The sequence below is a fragment of the Giraffa tippelskirchi genome, chromosome 4 (assembly GCF_054371585.1).
Source record: "Giraffa tippelskirchi isolate mGirTip1 chromosome 4, T2T-mGirTip1v1.2.pri, whole genome shotgun sequence".
In the NCBI taxonomy this organism is placed as follows: domain Eukaryota; kingdom Metazoa; phylum Chordata; class Mammalia; order Artiodactyla; family Giraffidae; genus Giraffa; species Giraffa tippelskirchi.
In genome coordinates this window covers 116,779,813-116,804,161 of record NC_137278.1, presented here as the reverse complement: position 1 = coordinate 116,804,161, position 24,349 = coordinate 116,779,813, and the positions used below count along the sequence as shown (strand labels likewise).

At 35.4% G+C, this 24,349-nt stretch overlaps 1 long non-coding RNA gene across 1 annotated transcript in view; it reads right to left on the bottom strand.

Annotated features, from left to right (window-relative positions):
- LOC145545166 (uncharacterized) overlaps positions 1-4,533 on the bottom strand; it is a 51,362-nt gene extending 46,829 nt beyond the window's left edge. Inside the window, exon 1 of the long non-coding RNA XR_014081925.1 lies at positions 4,482-4,533. This is a non-coding gene — a long non-coding RNA (uncharacterized LOC145545166). The remainder of the gene's footprint in view (positions 1-4,481) is intronic.
- Positions 4,534-24,349: the final 19,816 nt, after the last annotated feature.

Below are 24,349 nucleotides of genomic sequence, written 5' to 3'. Positions count from 1 at the left end.
GTAGACAAGATAAGTCCTCTGAAGAGAATCATAGGTATAAACTCTTAAAAGCAATGGACAGAAGCTGGAGAAGGGAACCACAGAAACAGTTAAAGGAATTCAAGGGCTCTAGAGAGGGCACCCATAGTCTCTGCTACAGTGGCTTTATACTTGAATGCTAAAATATTGCAGCCATTACTTAAAATAATGTAGTGCTAAATATAATAGAGAATGTACATTTTTAATACACACTGACCAGTCTAAATAAGACTACCAACTTTCTCACAGACACTGAAACATAAAAGTATTGCACTTGAAATTATTTTAATTAAATGGCTATAAGATTTATACCTTACTATTTAGCTTTTTTTGATAAAGATTGTCTCATGCATTCATTAAATTTGACATTTTACAAGGGGAATATATATATATGTATACATATATATATACACATATATTTGTTAATTTGAGTAATCAAAACTCTATAGTTTGAAGTTGTTTTTGTAAGTTTAAATCCTAACACTTAAAAAAATGTGTTCTAATAAATGTTATTTAAAATTTAAAAGGTCTGTAATAGTCAAGATTATGAGAGAGTAATCAAAAAGCTTTCAGAATGGAATACAGCCAAAAAAGTAAAAGCTATTGGAACCAGAAAGGTCTTGTGTAGTCATCAAATAAACTAAGTAATTTAGAAATATACTTTGTCATTAAGTGAAACACCACACTTACACACACACACACACACACACACACACACACAGAATAGCCAGTTAACCTAAAGCTGTAGGTTTAAACTTAAAACTATTGCAAATTAGTTAGCAAATTGAATTTATATATATATATATATAAAATAACATGTCACATATATATCATTGTAATATTGAAATAATAAATCAATGGAGAAAGGATTAGTTAAACTACAAAACTTATTTAAGATTAGTTATTAAATTGAATGCTATATATTACACTTTTATAGTAATATTTATAACAACATGTATGGTATATATTACTTATGGATTATATATTTATGCTATATTCATTATATATTATTGTATCATTAATATAATATATCCATGGAGAAAGAATAGTTCAATGTTAAAACTTTATTTCAGAATAGCTAACAAATTGATTATATTATATGCTATATATGTAAACATATTATACATTACTATAACATTATGCATTATGTAACATATATGTTATATGACATATAGTTTTATAATTTGTAATTTTATTTATATATTTATATATGCATCAGTGGAACATATATTGATTATATAAGATGCTTATCCACTTGTTTTATTTGTAAAGTTGTCAAGTATGGAATAACACATTAATGGGTCACAGAATTCTAGAAAGGAATTATATTATTTAGTGTTGTCAACCTACAGATTGCATCTTGAGACATTCAGAAGTCAGAGACTTTTTAATATTACTCAACTAAAAGACTCAGACTAGAGTACAAATATTGTAACATCCAGATGTGATTTTCTCCCATTAAAGCAGCTTGCCTGTTAGTGCTCTTTTCATATGTTTGGAACGGAAACCTTTGTTTCCATCATTTTCAATTCTGAAATGAGAGGCTCCATTCTTAAGTTTGTACCATCATTCAAAGAACTTTGCTGTCAGGATTTTAAAACTATGTGTGTGTTTTTTTGTATTTTTAATGTATATATTTAGGGAAAAATTAACTCAAAAGGTATGAATAAAATAAGGCTAGTTCCTTAACAATATAACTTGGTGATGTTTCTGTATCAGGCCATGTAAATTTGTTTCATTCTTTTTAATCACTTCATGTATTCAATGTCATGAATGTACCAAAATTTATCTACTTTGTTCCCAGGCAGGTTGAAAAACAGAGAAACAAACACATAGATAAGTGAACAGCCCTGTTGTGACAGACTTCTATTTTTGAATGGAGCTGAATAATTCTTTGAGTGAACAAATACTTCTAAGTTCAATAACTAGAGAAATTTAATTTATAAAATTATCTGTCAAAGATATCAGAGAACTGCAGAAGAAATGAGATTAAAGTGCTTAGGATTCCAGAGAGGGGAGAATCATAAGCGATAAGCTGATTATAGCTGTTGCTTTTCCCGGATATTATCAGCTGTTTATGGATGTTATGGATACTACTTATGGATATTAGCTATTTATGGAGCAAGTATCTGAGAGTTACAGTACTTTTCGCAAAGAGGAACCATTCTGGGGAACAGAGAACCTCTGAGAAGGTGGTCATCAGTACTAATATCTATTTTTTAAAAAGAGGGCTTCCCTGGTGTCCAGTGGTTAAAAATCCACTTTGCAATGCAGGGGACACTGGTTTGATCCCTGGTCCGGGAAGATCCTACATGCCGCGGAGCAACCAAGCCTGTGCATGACAACTACTAAGACTGAATGCTGGAGCCCATGAACCGCAACTACTGAGCCCACAGCAGCAGCTGCTGAAGCCTGGGTGCCCTAGAATCTGTGCTCCACAACAAAAGAAACCACTGCAATGAGAAACCTGAGCATTGCAACTAGAGAGTAGTTGAAACTAGAGAAAACGCACATGGAGAAACGTAGACCCAGTGCAGCCAAAAATAAATAAATATAAAAAAGGAATAAAATCAATGCTTGACCAAGTCTCAATCCAGCAATTGAGTTATAATCATCCAAGGATACACAAAAGAACTGTAAAGGAAATCCTTTCATCACATTGAAAGATAATTTTCAAAATTATCCATGAAAATGTTATAGTTGTAGTGCATTAATCAATAGTGTAGCAGTAATATTTGCAATAATAATACAGAAGAAAAGCTGAGCATTATTGGATCATCGGAGAATATCAATGATTTATAATTTTGTATCAAAGAAGTTTTTTAGGTGATCAAAAGATATTTCAGGCATTGAAATATGTTTTAGGATAATTTTCTATCAGAGAAGTGAACTGGAAATATGAGTTCAAGAGATTAACAACGTAAAAATTAAGGATGTTAAATATTGCCTTTCATGCATTTTTAAAATGTGTGATCACAGAAGCTAGACACCTCTGGTGCTTAGTAGGAACCTCGAATTCACTTTTAAAAGTACTGTAAACAATTTATGTCATAGAGTCAATATTTACCACATTTAGAAATCACTTCCTTTGGGAATATTTAGGTTTATGAAGTATTTTAAGCTAAAAATCTGTGAGGAAATACATAGCTTTACAATTCCCATTAAGACATACTTGACTTCTTAAAAAAAGTTAAAAACTCTTTCTCTAATAAATTTGATGTTATTCATCTAAACAAAATAGACTAAACTCTTATATCCTTAGGATTTGGTATTTATTTGACTTAATTGGATTTCATGAGAAATGTGTAACCTGGAGGTTTGCAAATCCCATTTAAATTGCTTTTTGGCTTGTATATTTAATGAAGGTTTTGTTATGGAGTAAGACCTTTTGCTTTTTAGAATTCAATTTGAATCTGATGTAATAATATGTTAAGCTTTTTAATGAAAGACTATTTATTCTCTCTTCCCAAACACACAGTTGTGCTAGCTGCATGGCTATTTGCAAGAAACCTGATTCTACTTAGTCAGACTAAAGAATTGGCAAGGGGAAGCTGTATCTTTATTGCCAATCTTGTTCAATTCTGTGGCTTTTATTTATTGGTAAAAATAAAGGACTTTTGCTTTAGAGCTTCTAGATCCCTTTTTTATATGGATTGCATTAGAATCATTATATAGAGTTTAGAGGCTGGCTCAGACAGTCCCAGGCACTTAGTGCTGGTAAAGCAAATGTTCACTCAGTAAATGAGAGGGATCATTACTAAGATTTAACTTTAGGAATTAAGGGTTAATTTGTTCAAGGCTAATCCCTTACAGGCTAACCTTGCAGAGAAGAGCTGAGCTCCCTTCCAAACTCCACAGAAACTAGTAGTAACTTGGCGCTTAAGGCAATCAATTTTGGATGACTATAGGACTTCCATGCCAGTCCTTCCTTTTGATCCATCACATGAAAGGAGGCTGTTTCTTTTCCAACATTTAACTTAGAAGTCACCCAGGCCAAATTTAAGATCCATCTCCAATAATCTGACTCCTGGATCTGCTGAATCGGATACCTGCATCTCTGTGGTTAATGAACACTTGCTTTTGCTCTTGCTTCTGAGCTTTCTCCAAGAAATGTTGTTCCATCAGGCCTGGTATGTGTGTGCTTCCTGGACATATGCCCTTGTTCACTCAACACCTTTATTTGGTCACGTGCTATAAATGCATGGGTATGTGAGTGAAAGAAAAGAAAACAGAAAATAGTACAATATCCAAACTACAATGCTGATGCCACCGCATTATAATCTTTAATGGCTCAGCCTCAAAAATGTTATATGTGCTTTCCCATTCCAGTCCCAAGCTCCACTGAGGTATAATTAACAGTTAAAATTATGCATATTTTAAGGTATACAACTTGAAATTTGATGTATGTATACATTATGAAATATTCACCATAATCAAGCTACTTAATATATCCATCAACTCACATAGTTACCATCTTCTTTTTTTTGTGGTGAGAAGACTTAAGATCTATCCTCTTAAAAATTTGAAGTACACAACACAATATTCATTGTTACATGTTAGAGCTCTAGAACATCAGTCTTATATAACTGAAACTTTGTATCCTTGAGCAACATTTCTCCATTCTCTTCTACCAGCACTTGGTAATCACCATTCTTCTCTTTCTTTCTATGAGTTTGTAGATTTCACAGATAAGTGAGGTTGTACAGTATTTGTCTTTCTTTTTCTTTCTGTGTCTGGCTTATTTTACTTAGTGTTGTGTCCTCCAGGTTCATCCATTCTGTGGCAAATGGCAGGATTTTCTCCTTTTTAAAGGCTGAAGAATCCATTGTGTGGAGATACAATCCATCACTTTTTTTTTAGTCCATTCATTCATTCATGGACATTTAGGTTATTTCCCTGTCTTGGGTATCATAAACAATGCTGAAATGAACTTGAGAGTGCAAATATCTCTTTGAGAACCTGATTTTATTTCCTTTGATCATAAACCCAGAAGTATGCATACCTAGAAGTAGGATTTTTGGATCATAAGGTAATTTTATTTTTAATTATTTGAGGAACTTCCATAATGGCTGCATGAATTGTGAGTTTTTTAGAATTTGTTCTTTACAGCAAGAATGGGGGCCCAATCAGCAATTCCCTGTTCAGATATTATAGTAAAGTAAATGAATTTTAATCTAAAAATATAGTTCTTTAAAATGCAAATGATCTTTTCCCTCTTATTTTAAAAGCAGCATCTAGCTACTTTAGAAAATTTAGACTGTACAGATAAATATAGAGAAACATCTATAATTATCATATAGTAAATTCATTGATTTTGAAAATTTTTCTTCCCTACTAAATATATTGACTGTTCTTCAGTCTTTTGCCATCAATGTCTTTTGCTTTTCTTACATAGTTTAATACCTGCAGTTTCACAAGACAGCAATGTTAATTCTATTGTCTATAATGGTGATGACAGAAAAATAGTGTAAACTGTTCTTTACTTGGATTCCACAATGATTAGATATATAAAAGCTGTGATTTATAAAGATAAAGAGTGCATTAAAATTGATATAATAAAGGAGTTCAATGAGATTTCTTAAATGCATGGCAGGCACTATCTTAGGTGCTGCCAAAGATGGCATACAAATTATAACATGACAGTAATATTGAAGCATCTCAAGGGAAGGCAAAGGCATGAGCATCAAAATGTTACTCTTTGTAAACTCTGCTAAAGTAGACACAATAAAATTATGGCTAAGACACAAATGTTCAAACTACTGCCCAGTTGTGTTCATTTCACATACTAGCCAGGTAATGCTTAAAATCCTTCAAGCAAGCCAGGCTTCAACACTATGTGAACCAAGAATTTCCAGCTGTACAAGTTGGATTTAGAAACGGCAGAGGAACCAGAGATGAAATTGCCAACATCCACTGGATCATAGCAAAGCAAGATAATTCTAGAAAAACATCTACTTCTACTTTATTGACTATACTAAAGTCTGACTATGTGGATCACAACAAACTGTGGAAAATTCTGAAAGAGGTGGGAATACAAAACCACCTTATCTGCTCCTGAGAAACCTGTATGCAGGTCAACAAGTAACAGAACTGGGTGTGGAACAACAGACTAGTTCAAAATTAGGAAAGGAGTATATCAAGACTGTATATTGTCACCCTGCTTATTATGGTGTATAAAAGGCAGACTGGATAAATTAAAAAAATGTAATTAAGATTGCCAGGGAGAAATATCAATAACCTCAGATATGTGGATGACACGACCCTAATGTAGAAAGCAAAGAGGAACTAAAGAGCCTCTTGATGAAGATGAAAGAGTAGAGTGAAAATCTGGCTTACAACCCAACAATCAAAAAACTAAGAACATAGTCTCTGGTCCCATCACTTCATGGTGAATAGATGGGGAATAAATAGAAATAATGATAGACTTTATTTTCTTGGGCTCAAAAATTACTGCAGATGATGACTACAGTCAAAATTAAAAAACACTTGTTCTTTGGAAGAAAAGCTATGACAAATCTAGACAATGTATTAAAAAGCAGAGATATCATTTTGCCAAAAAATTTCCATATAGTCAAAGCTATGGTTTTTCCAGTAGTCATGTATGGATGTGAGAGTGGGACCATAAACAAAGTTGAGCACTGAAAAATTGATGTTTTGCAACTATGGTGCTGGAAAAGACTCCTGAGAGTCCCTTGGACAGCAAGGAGATCAAACCAGTCAATCCTAAAGAAAATCAACCCTAAATATTCATTGGAAGGACTGATGCTGAAGCTGAAGATCCAATACTTTTGCCACCTGATACAAAGAACTGACTCTTTGGAAAAGACCCTGATGCTGGGAAAGGTTAAGGGCAGAAGGAGAAGGGGGCAACAGAGGATGAGATGGTTGGATAGCATCATAGACTCAATGGACATGAATTTGAGCAAACTTAGGGATATAGTGAAGGACTGGGAAGCCTGGTGTGCTGCAGTCCATGGGGTTGCAGAGTCGGACACAACTGAAAGACTGAACAATAACAAAAGATACAAATGAAAGGAGTGAATTTGGAAGGACATGGATTAATTCATCAGGCAGATGGCACAGTTATAGGAAATTCCAGTTCAATTTTGTAGCAAATGCAAAGACAAGGACACATGAAAGGGCATACTGAGGAACTTAGGCAGGTTTGTAGGGCTCTTCTGTGAAGGTGAAGTAGGGTTTGCCAAGACTGGATGCTTTATGAGAGGTGGGAAATGTGAATAAGTGAGGACAGCTGGATGAAGACAGTAAGAAGTGGTGGAGGATGTGGCAAACTGGAAAGCATCTGAAGCATCCAAAAGGGGCAGACAATCAACTAAAACACATGTGTTTGCCAGATGTGTCCCTTAAACCACAAATGTATTCCTATGTGAAAGATGTAGACAGAGTGGTAAGACTATTTCACTTGAGATATATACTTATTTGGACTTTATTCCTTGGCCAGTTTCCCAACTTCAGCATTATTGACTTTTTGGTCTTGATAATTCTTTGTTTTTGAGGGCTGTCTTGTGCATTGTAGTATATTCAGGCTCCTCCTTGCCCTCTACACATTTGATTCATATAATGCTTCCCACTTCCCCAGTTGTGGCAACCCAATATATCTCCTGCTGCTGCTGCTAAGTCGCTTCAGCCATGTCCAACTCTGAGCGACCCCATAGACGGCAGCCCACCAGGCTCCTCTGTCCCTGGGATTCTCCAGGCGAGAATACTGGAGTGGGTTGCCATTTCCTTCTCCAATGCATGCATGCATGCTTAGTTGCTTCAGTTGTGTCCGACTCTGTGTGACCCCATGGACAGCAGCCTACCAGGCTCCTCTGCCCACGGGATTCTCCAGGCAAGGATACTGGAGTGGGTTGCCATTTCCTTCTCCACAATATATCTCCACATGTTGCCAACTGTTCTCTTTGAGAGAGAGGTTGCTCCGCAGTTAAGAACCACTGGGGCAGATAATCATGAAAGGATACTGAGTAATAGAGTTACATGAGGAGACGTAGACTTTCAAGAGGAAATTCTGGTGGTAGGACAAGTAAGTACTGTATGAAAAGTGGAGGGGGCAGAGACAAAGTAGAAGCTGATGCCCCACCTTAGAAGCTATTGCATCTGTGTCTCTTTTTAATAGCTTTCTCCATTTCTATGAATAAGGACACTTGGGAAAACAAAATAGTAGTTTAATCAAAGTAAATACTTGACTTTCTTCCTTCTCTGCTTGTGAGATCTTAGTTCCCTGACCAGGGGTTGAACCAAGTGAAAGCACAGAGTCCTAACCACTGGACTGCCAGAGAATTCTCATAAAAACTTTCTCTAAAAGAGCAACCCATAGACTTTTGGACTATTGCCTCATATTCTGAATACAAATATTATTGCCAAATACATCACATAGTGCTTAACAAGCAGCTTTGGCTTTATCTAACATTTTGTATGTTGTCTATGGCTTTTGTTTTTGTAGCCACAACTATCCTAGATGTGGCACTTCCCGATCTCCATAAGTAATGGTAAAGACAAAGATTCAATTATGTTGGAAATAGAACACTGACATACATAGTCGTGCATCATAGAATTGTTAAATTCATAATGAAAACACATGTTATTAATATCTTGAAGCATTTATTCATTTAGATTTTTTGTTTAACCAGCATATAAGATCTACTGTGTGCCAGGCACATTATTAGGTTCTGAAGATGTAGTAATGACCAATAGTGATATTCTTGCCCTTGAGTGTGCAGTCCAGTGGAAGGCTCTGATATCAATCAAATAAGCATACAACAAAAGTGAAACTGTAACTACAGAAAGTATTCTAAAAGAGGAAGTAGGACTAAGCCTTTTAGAATAATTACAGTGATCATATTAACTCAGAGTTATAATCATATCCCAGGGTAGTTTCCCAGAGTGACATCTTTAGAGCTATGGCTGTAGGACAAGGGTACACTCATAGTCTGTGTGAAAAAAATACATTAAAACTCCATATGAACTGATTTATTATTCTATAAACTTTTATTTATTATTCTATTCTTATGAAACAAATCTGATATACATCCAATTCATGAAATGAGTCATTCTGTGTAAATGTAACCCACGAAACATTGGGAATTAATTAGCTAAACAGCTATAGACAGAGCAGAGATTTAATGCTGTTATATGGAAAGACTTTTACATAAAACAAGACCTAATCAGATCTTTTCTGTAACTAACACCGACAGCCATGATGCATGGTTCTGTATCTAACCACTCTTTCATTCTCCAGCACATGGTGGGTAATCACTAAATGAATGAATGAGTAAAACACACCTATTGAGTACAAGGCACTGTGAAAAGTATGACTTTGCTTTTCTGAAGCTCAAAAATAATGAGAGAAAGACAGCTATACTCATGCTAAAGTGTACGATATTGCAAGTTTACAAGAATGATTTAAAAATCTTCCTAAGGATCTCAAAGGCAGAAAAAGATAACTTCTTGTGGAAGGCAGCAGATGTACCCAAGAAGAAGTTTTGAAGAGGAGTTAGCATTTGAATGGATTTTGCAACATGGAAGGTATTAATATCTGAGGCTGAATTGTGAGGCAAGGGTCTGACTGGCTTAGGCAGGGAGATGATGTGCATAAGTAACAGTGACCTTTGATGACCTTTAAAAATGATGTGATCAGTCTTTAGGAGGGCTGTCTGGAATAAATGGAGAGCAATTAAAAAAAATCACCATTCCAGGAGTTGGAGCAAAGAGTTTAAAGTCCATGGCAATGATTCTCTAAATTTTCATTTCATGACTACTTAAGTGTATAAATCTTAAAAGTGTGAGAGTGTAAAAGGGTTTATTATTATTATTTTTAAATTTATCAATATTATACATTGAGATGGAGAAATTATAAAATGCCTATTACTTCATTTAGAAATAACTTACCAACTGAACCACCACCGAATCCCATAATAAAATATTAGATAATATTAAATATCACTTTGCTAATATAACCACCAATATCCTCAGAAAAGTCTCTAAGTGTTGAGAAATTTTCTAGCTCATAATGGTAGATGTAATTTTTGTAGAATTACAATTTTTGCTTGAAAGCTCAAATTATACCTTTTGCAGAAAATATTGTAATTCCTTTTTCTGGAAGTCACAGACTCATTGTTCATTTGTGGGAAAATATCTGCCAAATACCCTAGCCTGAATAACCATACTTTATCAGCTGTTTTTCAAGTACAAATTTGTTTCCATGAAGAAAGCTGCTAGTTTGTGTAACCTCCCAAACCATCACAAAAGTGCTTCCATTGGACTCATTCAAGAGAAGATTTCAGTACAATCATTGTACTTTGTAAAAGAGCATTAGGCAGAATATTAAAAAATATGCATACTCAGGGGTTAATATTTAATATGAATTATTTTTTACCGCTTCATTAAGAGCATTGTTATGTGAATCTACTTGTTTTTTTAAACTGAGAGCATGGTGCATAGCAAAAATTTGAATGACTACTTCAGTTTGGTGCAACTGTCTTATTTCATGCTCAGTGCCAGTAATTTTAACCACCATCAGTATAATGTTGACACATAAAAAAGGCAAAGGCAAAAAATGTGTTATACAAATAATTTTGACCTTGATGTTTCCTAAAAGTGATTTAGGAGCCCTCCAAGTTCACAGTCTATGCTATGAGATTTTAGTATATAGTATTAATAAAATAACAATTTGATTTTATAAATGGCTTCTAATAAAGCTCAATTTATTCTACTTCTTTTGGTGACTTCAGCTTGACTTTTCTACTCTGACTAATTTTGTCTATGTATAAATTGCTGAGTATATATGGATATATATCTTCCCATATATACTTCTCTTATTAGCCTCCTAACTCAAGATATTGATCTTATCTATTGGTTAAGGTATCGTGTCCTCTATACCCTCTCCAATTCTGGGACATGATTTTAAGAGTGGATTAACCTGTCTAAAATAGCAACCGAATATTCAGCATTATACCTTAACAGTGATGGGGTTCAGGACAGTTCAGTTCAGTTGCTTAGCTGTGTCCGACTCTTTGCAACCCCATGGACTGCAGAACGCCAGGCCTCCCTGTCCATCACCAACTCCTGGAGTTTACACAAAATCATGTCCATTGAGTTGGTGATGCCATCCAACCATCTCACCCTCTGTCATCCCCTTCTCCTCCTGCCTTCAATCTTGCCCAGAATCAGGGTCTTTTCAAAAGAGTCAGTTCTTCACATCAGGTGGCCAAAATATTGGAGTTTCAACTTCAGCATCAGTCCTTCCAATGGATATTCAGGGCTGATTTCATTTAGGATGGACTGGTTGGATTTCCTTGCAGTCCGAGGGACTTTCGAAAGTCTTCTCCAACACCACAGTTCAAAAGCATCAGTTCTTCGGTGCTCAGCTTTTTTTATAGTCCAACTCTCACATCCATACATGACTACTGGAAAAATGATAGCCTTGACTAGAAGGACCTTTGTTGACAAAGTAATATCTCTGCTTTTTAATATGCTGTCTAGGTTGGTCATAGCTTTTCTTCCAAGGAGTAAGCTTCTTTTAATTTCATGGCTGCAATCACCATCTGCAGTGATTTTGGAGCCCCCCAAAATAAAGTCTTCCACTATTTCCACTGTTTCCCAATCTATTTCCCATGAAGTGATGGGTCCGGATGCCATGATCTTATTTTTCTGAATGTTGAGCTTTAGCCAACTTTTTCACTGTCCTCTTTCACTTTCATCAAGAGGCTCTTTAGTTCTTCTTCACTTTTTGCCATAAGGGTGGTGTCATCTGCATATCTGAGGTTATTGATATTTCTCCTGGCAATCTTGGTTCCAGCTTGTGCTTTCTCCAGCCCAGCATTTCTCATGATGTGCTCTGCATATAAGTTAAATAAGCAGGGTGACAATATATAGCCTTGACGTACTCCTTTTCCTATTTGTAACCAGTCTGTTGTTCCATGTCCAGTTCTAAATGTTGCTTCCTGACCTGCATACAGGTTTCTCAAGAGGCAGGTGAGGTGGTCTGGTATTCCCATCTCTAAGAATATTCCACAGTTTATTGTGATCCACACAGTCAAAGTCTTTGGCATAGTCAATAAAGCAAAAATATGTGTCTTTCTGGAACTCTCTTGCTTTTGCAATGATCCAACTGATATTGGCAATTTGATCTCTGGTTCCTCTGCCTTTTCTAAATCCAGCTTGAATTTCTGGAATTTCGTGGCTCATGTACTGTTGAAGCCTGGCTTGGAGAATTTTGAGCATTACTTTACTAGCATGTGAGATGAGTGCAATTGTGTGGTAGTTTGAACTTTATTTGGCATTGCATTTCTTTGGGATTGGAATGGAAAGTGACCTTTTCTAGTCCTGTGGCCACTGCTGAGTTTTCCAAATTTGCTGGCATATTGACTGCAGCACTTTCACAGGATCATCTTTCAGGATTTGAAATAGCTCAACTGGAATTCCATCACCTCCACTATCTTTGTTCGTGTGATGCTTCCTAAGGCCCACTTGACTTCACAGTCCCGGATGTCTTGCTCTAGGTGAGTGATCACACCATCGTGATTATCTGGGTCATGAAGATCTTTTTGGTACAATTCTGCTGTGCAGTCTTGCCACCTCTTCTTAATGTCTTCTGCTTCTGTTAGGTCCATACCATTTCTGTCCTTTATTGAGCCCATCTTTGCATGAAATGTTCCCTTGGTATCTCTAATTTTCTTGAAAAGATCTCTCTAATCTTTCCCATTCTGCTGTTTTCCTCTATTTTTTTGCACTGATCACTGAGGAAGGCTTTCTTATCTCTCCTTGCTATTATTTGGAACTCTGCATTCAAATGGGTATATCTTTCCTTTGCCTTTAGCTTCTCTTCTTTTCTCAGCTATTTGTAAGGCTTCTTCAGACAACCATTTTGCCTTTTCACATTTCTTTTTTTGGGGGATGATCTTGATCACTTCCTCCTGTACAATGTTGTTTGAAGAGGGTGGTTGCTATGATCAGTGCTTACTCATGGCAAAACTCTGTGGGCAAGAATCCCTTAGAAAAAATGGAGTAGCCATCATAGTCAACAAAAGAGTCTGAAATGCAGTACTTGGATGCAATCTCAAAAATAACAGAATAATTTCTATTCATTTCCAAGGCAAACCATTCAATATCACTGTAATCCAAGTCTATGCCCTGACCAGTAATGCTGAAGAAGCTGAAGTTGAACGGTTCTATGAAGACCTACAAGACCTTTTAGAACTAACTCCCAAAGAAGATATCCTTTTCATTATAGGGGACTGGAATGCAAAAGTAGGAAGTCAAGAAACACATGGGGTAACAGGCAAATTTGGCCTTGGAGTACAGAATTAAGCAGGGCTAAGGCTCAGAGAATTTTGCCAAGAGAACACAGTGACTTGCTATCCAAAAATAGGCACCTTGACATATTCAGTATTTAAGTCAAAAAAACTTGATATACCAGTAGAAAAAGGAAGGCCATCTGACCTTCCCTCCTTGCCTCCTCCCTGAAATGGGTCATAAAACTGTCATTTGAGAGTTGCCTTCCCTATACTCAGAGGAAATGAACATCTTTATCTCCACAGACAAACGGACACTGAAAAATCCAAAGGAGTCTTGCTAAGTTTCACCCAGTTTACAGTTTATTACTTACATCATACTTTTAACCTATCATATTCCTCCATGACTCTCCATCAAACTAGAGACGGAAACCTGACATTTGGCTGTTGTTCAGTTGCAAATTGTTCCATTCTTTTATTTGCCTGTGAGAAAATCATAGTATTTCTTAGTCTAAATAACCTTTCAAATGCTGTAGCCTTTAATAAACTATATTGCTTGCTTGTGTGTGTATTTGTGTGTGTGTGTGTGTGTGTATGTGTGCTCACTCACTCAGTTGTGTTGGATTCTTTGTGACCCCACAGACTGAAGCTCACTAGGCTCCTCTGTCCATGGAGTTTTCCAGGCGAGCATCTGGAGTGGGTTGCCATTTCCTCTTCCAGGGGATCTTCCTGACCCAGGGATCAAAACTGCACCTCTTGGGTCTTCTGCATTGGCAGGCAGATTCTTTACCCCTGAGCCACCTGGAAAGCCTATAATGCTATCAAAACAATCAAAAAACCTTTTTACCCATGTATAATTTTATCACCCTACAGCATAAAACTGTTTGTTTTCTTGTTTATTTTTTAATTCTATCATTGATTAAAAATTGAAAGTTTAGATGCTTTACTTCAGAATGTTTTTATTCATGTAAACTAGCTGTCAACTTGAAACACAAGGTCAAGCACAGATAAATTAGAATGCAGCTGCTGATGTTGATAGAAAATGAATATGATAAATGAGTATTTGGGAATAAATAACTGTATAAGGTCACCTTATAATGGTATTTGACTTGATCATTATATGTAAAAGGATTTTTGATGTGTAGCTTTTCTTAACTCTCATTAAAATATAGAATAGAGAGAAGTAAAATAAAAATGGCAAAGTTTGAGTTTAGTCTGCCTCTTCTACAAAGTAAAATGTTTATGTTAAAATTAAAAAAAAACAATTGCAGTTCCATTATAATCTATTTTAAGATAATTAAGAATATTATAATTCTCTATATCTGAAAAGAATATTTTAATCATAAGTAGTTTTTATGCACTCTTTTATTTGTTGCAAATTTAGCTATATTCATTGAGAACTTAATGAATACCTACTGTGTGACAGGCTTTCCGGGTGGCATAGTGGTAAAGAATCTGCCTGCCAGTGCAGGAGAGGTAGGTTTGATTCCTGGTTGGGAAGATCCCCTGAAGGAGGAAATGGCTACCCACTCCAGTGTTCTTGCTGGAAAATTCCATGGATGGAGGAGTCTGGTGGGCTACAGTTCATGGGGTCGCAGAGATGGACATGATTGAGCATTCACACAAGCACTATGTGCCAAGATCTTTGTTGAAAGGATAGCGTTTTATTAAAGTGAGAGTAAAGTCAAGGGAGAAATACAAACACTTGAATTAAAATACACTTAGGGACATCCCTGGTGGTCCAGTAGTTGAGAGTCCACCTGCTGATGCAGGCGACGTGGGTCAATTACTGGTCTAGGAAGATAGGAAGGCAGATTCCACATTTGGGGCAACTAAGCTCCGGGGTCAAAACAGCTGAGCCTATGTGCCCAAGAGCCCATGAGTCACAACTACTGAAGCCAGTACGCTCTAAGCCCAAGTTCAGCAAGAAGTGACGGCCCGGCAATGAGAAGCCAGTGCAGCACTAGAGAGCAGCCCCTGCTTGCCACAACCTAGTGAGCCCACACGCAGTCATGAATCCCTAATGCAGCCATCAATAAATAAATAAAATTTAAAAAATATATACAGCTGTGCTTGAAGAGATAGGTTTGTGTAGCTTTATATACAGATTATTTTATATTTATAGGCTATTGTCTATAGACATTTTGGATTAGATGTTTAACTTTGAAGTCTTAGTCGGAGATATTACAACACATATATGTGTCATATGTGATTCTTTTTCTTTTTTATATGAACCTAAATTATACCTGTGATTTATTTTCAAGAAGGAAATTTAGATTATGAGCTAGAACAAGTTGAAGTGTCACTTAAATTCCTTACTAGTTTTGTGATCTTGGGTAAGAGCCTAGGTTGTTTCTACATGAGTAAAAGGGGACTAATAATAGTCCCTCCTATCAAGAGGGCTACGCAGAGAGGCTTCAGTTATATGTATATTGTTTTATCTATAAAAATAAAATGGTGTGGCAAAACAGATACAATAGAGCTCTGTAGTACAACAGTATATGTTTGTTCATCATTCTCTTCTCTGGACTTTTCTCTGTGTTTGAAATGCATAGTATATTTTTGCAAAGATGGATATATTATGCAACAATTACTTACTTGATTAAATCATGGGTTTCTTTGTTTCTGGAATATCAAATAGTAATAGTATTCTGCAGTATACAATTTGGTAAACACTACAATACTAACTCAGTAAGGTATTGAAATAAAGATCACCAAACACTATTGTAAGTCAAATTTGGGTTAGATGACCATATGCTGTATTACAGCTAATTGGCATATTTTGCTCTTTTCAGATATGATCAGCAGTCTAGGTTTAAGCACATTAAAAAAAAGAAAACAGTTTTTAAAAAGGTAGTAATCCTGTTATGATTTATTAGGTCAATTACCAAGAGAGACTTCAAACTTCCCTGAGAAACTACTATATAGAAATAAGAATTTTGTTTTTCAGAATATTCTTAAGTTGAAGCTTGAAGACTTTAAATAAAAAGCAGACTAAAGTAATTTAACTTTAATGGCTAGTTTGAATTTATCTCAAATGAGATGTTTATAATGATAGACTTGGATTTGTCACATAAAAAATCATTTTGTATGCCATGGTCTAAGAAAGTCAGATGGCTAAGCCCAATATCTATGGGTTGGGAAACTATATTCTTCACATAAGAAGTTACTGCTGGACACATACCAATTGGCAAGAGTATTTAATCCTCTTACAGAGAAGAAGAATAAATAGTTAGAAACAATAATAGAAACCATGGTAATCCTCTCTCCCTACACAAATATTTACTTACTTTCTGCATACAAGTCCACTCACTCTTTCCTAAGGAACACACACCACAGTCTCATCCAACCATGGTATTAGGCTCCAAGCGCAGAATATCATGATAGTCTCTTTATCAGATTAGATGTTGCTTCTCTTCCATTAGATATCATAAATTTAAAAGTTCAAAATTTAAAAGTTCTCTTTCTCCCAGTTATACAACATACAATGGGAAAGAATAACTGCTATCCACACTCTATTGTCTGGTGTATAAAGGGCAAAATGGACGACATACAACAGTACCTGTTCTATAATAATTTTCTCTGGTCAAGTGTGGTGCTGGCCTCCTACACTGATGATAAAGGAATATTCTTGGGCTAGTTCTCAATTATATCCTTTGGGAGTATGTTCTCCATGTTTTTTGGATTCCCTATCTTTGAAAGTGGTCTTATTCCTTTCAGGCTGCTATAACAATAGCACAGACTGGGTAGCTTGTATAAACAACAGAAATTTATTGTTCACAGTTCTGGAGGTTGAGGGCTTCCCAGGTGGCACTAGTGGTAAGGAACCCACCTGCCAATGCAGGAGACAGGAGACTCAGGTTCAAGATCCCCTGGAGGAGGGCATACAACCCACTCCACTCTTCTTGCCTGGAGAATCCATGGACTGAGAAGCCTGGAGGCCTAAAATCCATGGGATCACAAGGAGTTGGACATGACTCAAGCAACTTAGCATGCATGCTGGAGGTTGAAAGAGCAAAGATCAAGCTGCCATAAAGCCATTCATGAGGGCTCCACCATTATGACTTAAACACTTCCCAAAGGCCCCACCTAGTAATACCACCATATGGGATTTAGGATTACAACATATGATTTGGGGGGAAAGACAAACATTCAGAGCATAGCGAAGACTTTCCTTGGCCATATCTGGACAGAACACTGAGAAATATTCTATCTCTGGGAGTTGAGTAGCATTTTTAGTCGGCTTCTTTTCTGTCAATATTAGGAATTCTGAACATTTCAATCTCTTACTCCATGCTGTCGGCTCTTTTGGTGGTATGACTCTGAAATTCATTTTTGGCTTTATGTACCTGTATGAAAGTGAAAAGTGAAAGAAAGTTGCTCAGTCGTGTCCAATTCTTTGCGACCCCATGGACTATATAGTCCATGGAATTCTCCAGGCCAGAATACTGGAGTGGGTAGCCTTTCCCTTCTCCACAGGATCTTCCCAACCCAGGGATTGAACCCAGGCTTCCCACACTGCAGGCAGATTCTTTACCAGCTGAGCCACCAGGGAAGCCCAAGAATACTGGAGTGGGTAGCCTATCCCTTCTCCAGGGGATCTTCCTGACCCAGGAATGAAACCAGGGTCTCCTGCACTGCAGGCAGATTCTTTACCAGCTGAGCTATCAGGGAAGCCCCGTGTGCCAGTATTCACACCCACAATTCATTAGAAAAATGCCTTTTTTCTAGACTGATCCGATAACAAACATCGACTTCTCTATTTACTGAATGAGACCCAATTCTCTAGAGACTACTCACAGTCAGTAGGATATCTCCTGCTTCACTATCAAGTTTATTCTTTTAGTAAAAGCAGTAATCCTTTTCTGGGAGTTTTCCCACTTCTTCCCTTATGTTTCCAAGCAAAGGGAGGTAATGAGATTAACATTTCCTTTGCTTCCTTTACACTTACTGAGTCTATGTTTCTTGTGTAAAAACCCTATCATTTAAAAGTTCTGCTTTTGCAACTATAAACTTTAGATTATGATGGGGAAAAGGAGTTTGGTTTAAGGTGGATATAATAGAAGCTTCTAGGACACTAAAAATGCATGATTGACATGATCAATGGTGGAATATACAATAGGTAAGACCCAAAATAAATAAATAAATAAATAAAGCTCCTATAGTAAATTCCTAGAATTAAAAAAAAAAAAAATTCCTATAGTAGAAATAGGAGACATTAGAGACTAAATATTTAAATGAGGACAAAACACAGCTCTATTGGAGTTAGAGAATGAGAGAATTTGGAACAGTGTATGGTGATAGTCAGGACAAAATTTTTGGACCTCACATGATCAGAAATACATAAATAGTCTATGTCCTGAACAGAGGAAAAATATTTGGAGCTATTTATTAAGCATTACTATTTAACTTTATTTAGAATATATCTAAAAGAAGTTATTTCTTGTACACTTTCTCAAAAAAGTCTTTGGCATGCATACCATCTGTAACATGTAAAAGTGGGGATTAAAAAAACACTTTATTGAATTCAGATATTAATTTCAGAGATAAACCTTAAAATTAGATCAAGTATTATATGCCATGATATAAAAAGAAACTGTTGATACATAGATTTTTCAATACAAAGATCACTGGCTAGAAAGTATGGTCTTAATTTAAACTAAAGTGACAAACGTATTAATAATTTCTTTCTAAAGAAAGCACTTATGGTACTGAAATCAAAACCAGTGGAAACAATGGATGGATTACCTATTAAATTTTTAAAGAGAAGAATTACATTTGGCATGAACTTTGACCTATGTTGGTTGGTGTCTTACCTAGCCAAATCTTAATTCATATAGCTAAACATGCTTGTAGAAATATATTGTCCACTGTTTTTCTGACCAATATAAAAGCTTTTTTATAAAAGATATTGCCTGATGATTGGATTCTCACTTTGGAGACTGTAAACAATAGTAATTGCTTCTGCACAACTCTGTTAAAAAAGACAGTGATAAGAGTAAAGGTAAAATAAAATCTACTACTTTTTGGTGAGACAATCTCAGTGCAATACCTGGTCCTTTCTGAAGAGTATTTCTCGACTGAATGCACAGACATGCTTTGGGAATGACTGTTCTGAAATGAGTACTAAAATTTGGAGATTTATATTGAATATTCCAACTGTATTGAGACATTTATTTATTCATTATTTCAAAAGGCACTGTGATAGAGACTGGGAATATCAACTAAATATACCAATTTCCTTGTCTGACCTTTTGAAAACTGAGGTACTTGCTTCATAGATAAAATCCTCAGGAGTCCTATGTTCAAATCACTATTTCTTATCAACTTCAGAGCTAGAAAGGCTGCCTGACAAGGGAGAAGGGTTTCTTGCATTAATCAAGTGCTTCTCTGGTCTTCCCTGAGGCTATGTGAAAATGTAGAACCTATTGAAATGCACTGAGGAAATTCATCTTATTAATTGCCCAGTCTGCTTTGAATTTAGTAGACATTATGTGAGTATGTTTCAGAACTATATTAATAATTCAAAATTTTAATTGATAATCTGAGAATATAAATATGTATGGATTCCCTGGTGATTTAGAAGTGATTGATAGTATTTTCTACTTAATAGTAAATGTTTATGATTTTAAAATTTTATTCTAAAAGTTTTAATTATATTCTAAGAGAATATAATGAAATACAATGATATTCTAAGAATATAATGTAATACAATAATATTCTCTTAGAATATAATTAAAATTTTTAGAATATAATTTTTAAATCATATATATATATATATAACATTAAGTTGAAAAATACCATCAATAACTTCTTCCCTGGTGGCTCAGATGGTAAAGAATCTGACTACAATACAGGAGACCTGGGTTTGATCCCTGGGTTGGGAAGATCCCCTGGAGAAGGGAATGGCAAACCACTCCAGTATTCTTGCCTTAAGAATTCTATAGACAGAGGAGCCTGGCGGGTTACAGTCCATGGGGTCGCAAAGAGCGACTGACCCTTTCACTTTCACTTTCAAGACAATATTATTTTGTTGCATTGACTCTAAGATATCATAATGGTAAATACATCTTTAATTTATATGCAATTAAAATAGAAAAACAGTGGCAAATAACAACATAATGTCATTAATAAATATCATTCAGATATCTTAAAATGGAAAAATTAATGTTGAAATCAATAAAATAAAGTATATATACACATATACCCACGTACACACACATTTTATTTTTTCCTTTTTTTAGGTAACTGTATATTCACCTGCAGCTGTCACCAATAACATAAATAGACCCTATGTACCCTTGATCTTCACACAGTGTTACCATCTCTCAAAGCTACAGTGCAATATCCCATCCAAGAAATTGGCATCGCTACAGTCCACTATCTTTGTGCATGTATTTGTGTATCTACCACCACATTCAATATACAAAGCAATTCCATTACACTATGGATACCTTGTTTTGCCCTGTTGCCTGTCATCCCTGCCATCCCCAACCTTCAACTAGAACCTCTGACAAATACTAGTCTGTTTTTCATTTCTATAATTTTTCATTTCAATAATATTATAAGTGGAATCATGTATATGATTTTTTGGTATCAGCTTTTGGAGTCAGCATAACTCCCTGGAGATTTTTTCAAGTTATAGCATGTACCAATATTTCCTTCCTTTTGATTGCTAAGTAGCATCCCATGGTATGACTGTATCACAGTCATTAAACATTCACTCAGTTAAGAACATCTGAGTTGTTTCTAGTTTTGGGCTATAGCAAAGAAAATTGCTCTGAAGAGTCATGCGCACATAAACTGACAGTTTTTTTGAACATAGTTTTCATTTATCTGGAGCAAATGTCTAGGAGTGCAACTGCTTGACCTTATAGTAATTATAAGTTTAGTTTAACAAGAAATTTTCAAGCTCTTTTCCAGAGTGGAAAACATTTACCCTGTTATAACCTAAATCTCACTAGCATTTTGTGCCATCACTATTTTTTTCAGCCGTTCTGATAGGTATGTAATGGTACATTGCTTTACTGAAGTAACATTGGTTTATAACATGACAGGTCTTATATGTAAAACACTTCAAATTCTGTATATACTATAGTGTACCCATCACCAAAAGTTTAGTTTACATTCATAATCCTACAGTTGATCTCCTTTACCCATCTTGCCTTTCCCCAAGCCCCTTTGCCTCTGGTAACCACAATATGTTCTCTGTATCCATGCTTGTTTTTGTTGGCTTTGGTTTGCTTAATTTTAAATAGTCCACATATGAGTGAAATCATAAGGTGTTTTTTCTTCTCCATCTGACTTTTATTTAGCATAATATGAGAACCATTGTGCTATAAATGGTAAGATTTCATCTTTTTATTGCTAAGTAATATTCCACTGTATATAATACAAAAACTTCTTTATCCATTTACCCACTGATGGACATTTAGGTTGTTATCCTATCTTGATTATTGTGAATAATGCTGCAATGAATATAGGAGTACATATATATATAAATCTTTTTGAATTAGTGTTTTCATATTCTTTATATATTAGAGATTTTTCTTATTTCTTGAGGTAGGCCTGTATTGCTGTACACTTCCCTCTTAATACTGCCTTTTGCTGCAGCCTCAGATTTTGGTATATGCTAGTTTCATTTTCACTTGTCTTTAGGTATTTTTTCATTTCTTCTTTGGTTTCTTCATTGACCCAATAGTTGTTTAGTAGCAGGTTGTTTAGTTCCCACTTATTTTTTTTCCCGTTTTCTTCCTAGAGTTGTTTCTAGTTCCATACCATGTGGTCGGAAAAGATGCTTGACATGATTCCAGTCTTAAATTTCCAAGGTTTGGTTTACATCCCAGATAATGGTGCAGTTCCCTTTGCACTTGAGAAGAATGTATTCTGCTACATTTGGATGGAATGCTCTGTATACATTTATCAAGTCTGTTTGGTCTAATGTTTCATTTAAGGTTGCTGTTTCCTTGTTGACCTTTTGTCTGGATGATCTACTCATTAACGTAATTGGGCTTTTATAGTCTTCTGTAATTATGTGTTGCTGCCTATTTCTCTGTTTAGGTTTAATACTAAATGCTTTATATATTTTGGTGCCCCTATGTTAGGTGCATATATATATTAGTGATTGCTAGGTCTTTTTGATGAATTGTCTCTTTTATCATTATATAATATTCATTATTCGTTATTATTTTTTGGCTTAAAATCTACTTCGTTTAAAATGAGTGTGGGGCTACACCTGCTTTCTTTAGGTTGCCATTCCCTTGGAGGATCATCCTCTACCCCTTTACTTTAAGCCTAGTTTTGTCACCACTGAGTCTCCTGGAGCCAGCACACAGCTGAGTCTTGTTTCTTTAAATCTGTCTAGTCACTCTGTGTCTTTAGGTTGGTGAATTCAATTGATTTACATTTATAGTGATTATTGATAAATAAGAGCTTAGTACTGCCATTCTATTTTTTGTTTTCTGGCTACTCTATATCTTCCTGTTTCTTTTATATTGTTTCTCTCTGTCTGTTATTTTAGTTAGGTGGTTTTCTACAATGTTTTCATTTTCTTTTTTTTTTTGCCTTCCTTTAAATTTATGTTTTGTGGTTATCATGAGGTTTGTATAAAATGTCTCATAAATAAACTAGTCCTTTTTTTCTGTTGAGAGCATCTTGTCTTAATTTGCCTATTAAAGTTTTATCCTTTTCCTTTTCTTAAGTTTTTGTTGTCTCTAATGATCCCTTTTTATGTTGTGAGTTCATTACCAAATTGAAGTTACGCTATAGTTATTCCTACTGACTTTTTCGTTAATCATTATGCTATACTTTTAACAACTTATTCTCATATATTGAGTTGTGATTTTCTGATTTTGTTAGTCTACTTATGTCACCTTAGTCAAAGTTTCATATCCCTTGTTTTTTTTGGTTTAGGCAGAAGAGCTCCTTTCAGCACTTCTTGTAAGGTAAGTCTAGTGGTGGTGCATGCATGCATGCTCAGTCACTTCAGTCATGTCCAACTCTGTGTGACCCCATGTACTGTAGCCCACCAGGCTCCTCTGTCCATGGGACTCTCCAGGCAAGTGTACTGGAGTGGATTGCCATTACCACCTCCAGGTTATCTATTTTCCTGACCCAGGAGTTGAACACATGTCTCCTGCATTGCTGGTAAATTCTTTACTCATTGAACCATTTGGAAGCCCCTAGTGGTGATGAACTCCCTCAATTTTGTTTGTTTGAGAAAGTCTTTATTTTGTCCTCATATCTGAATGGTAACATGGCTAGATACTCTTGGATGACAGTTTTTGTCTTTCAATACTTTGAGTATGTCATTCCAATCTCTTGGCCAGTAGAGTTTCTGCTAAGAAGCCTGCTGATAGCTTATGGGGCTGATATGAAAGCTTATCTACCATAAGCTTTGCTGATTGCCATCTTTTTACCTTGGCTGCCTTTAATATTCTTTCTTTGCCATTGACTTTTGACAGTTTTACTATCATGTGTCTTGCAGAAGGTTTTTTTTGTGTTGCGGTAATTAGGTGTTCTCTTAATTTTATGAATTTATGTATCCAGTTTCTTCCCCAGGTTTGTGAAGTTCTCAGTTACTATTTCTTTAAATAAACCCTGCATTCCCCTCTTTCTCTTCTTCCTCTCTGGGATACCCATTATCCTCATTTTCTTAAAAAGAGGAGAAATTGTATGAGCTCTTTCCATGTTTGTGATCCTTTGCAACATTTTCAATACAGTATATGATGCCATGCTCTTACTTCTTAATGATTTAAAATTTTTAAATTTCAAATAATCAATATTTTGAGAATAAAAATTTATATTTCTTTTTAACTTTTTTATCCATTTGAAATAAATTTTATCATATTTTTACCTGAATGGTCATAGAACTATATTACATTAATCCCATAGAAAAGTCCTGGTTATACATACCTAAAATAAATCTTCAATAAGAATTATATCTACAATTGTTGAAGTTTAGATTAAACCAAATTATTTCCTCAACTAATCATTATAATTTACAAAGATAAGTTTGAGGTCACAACATACATGATTAATTATTTTGCTCCTATCATAAAGAACATAAACACTAGCAA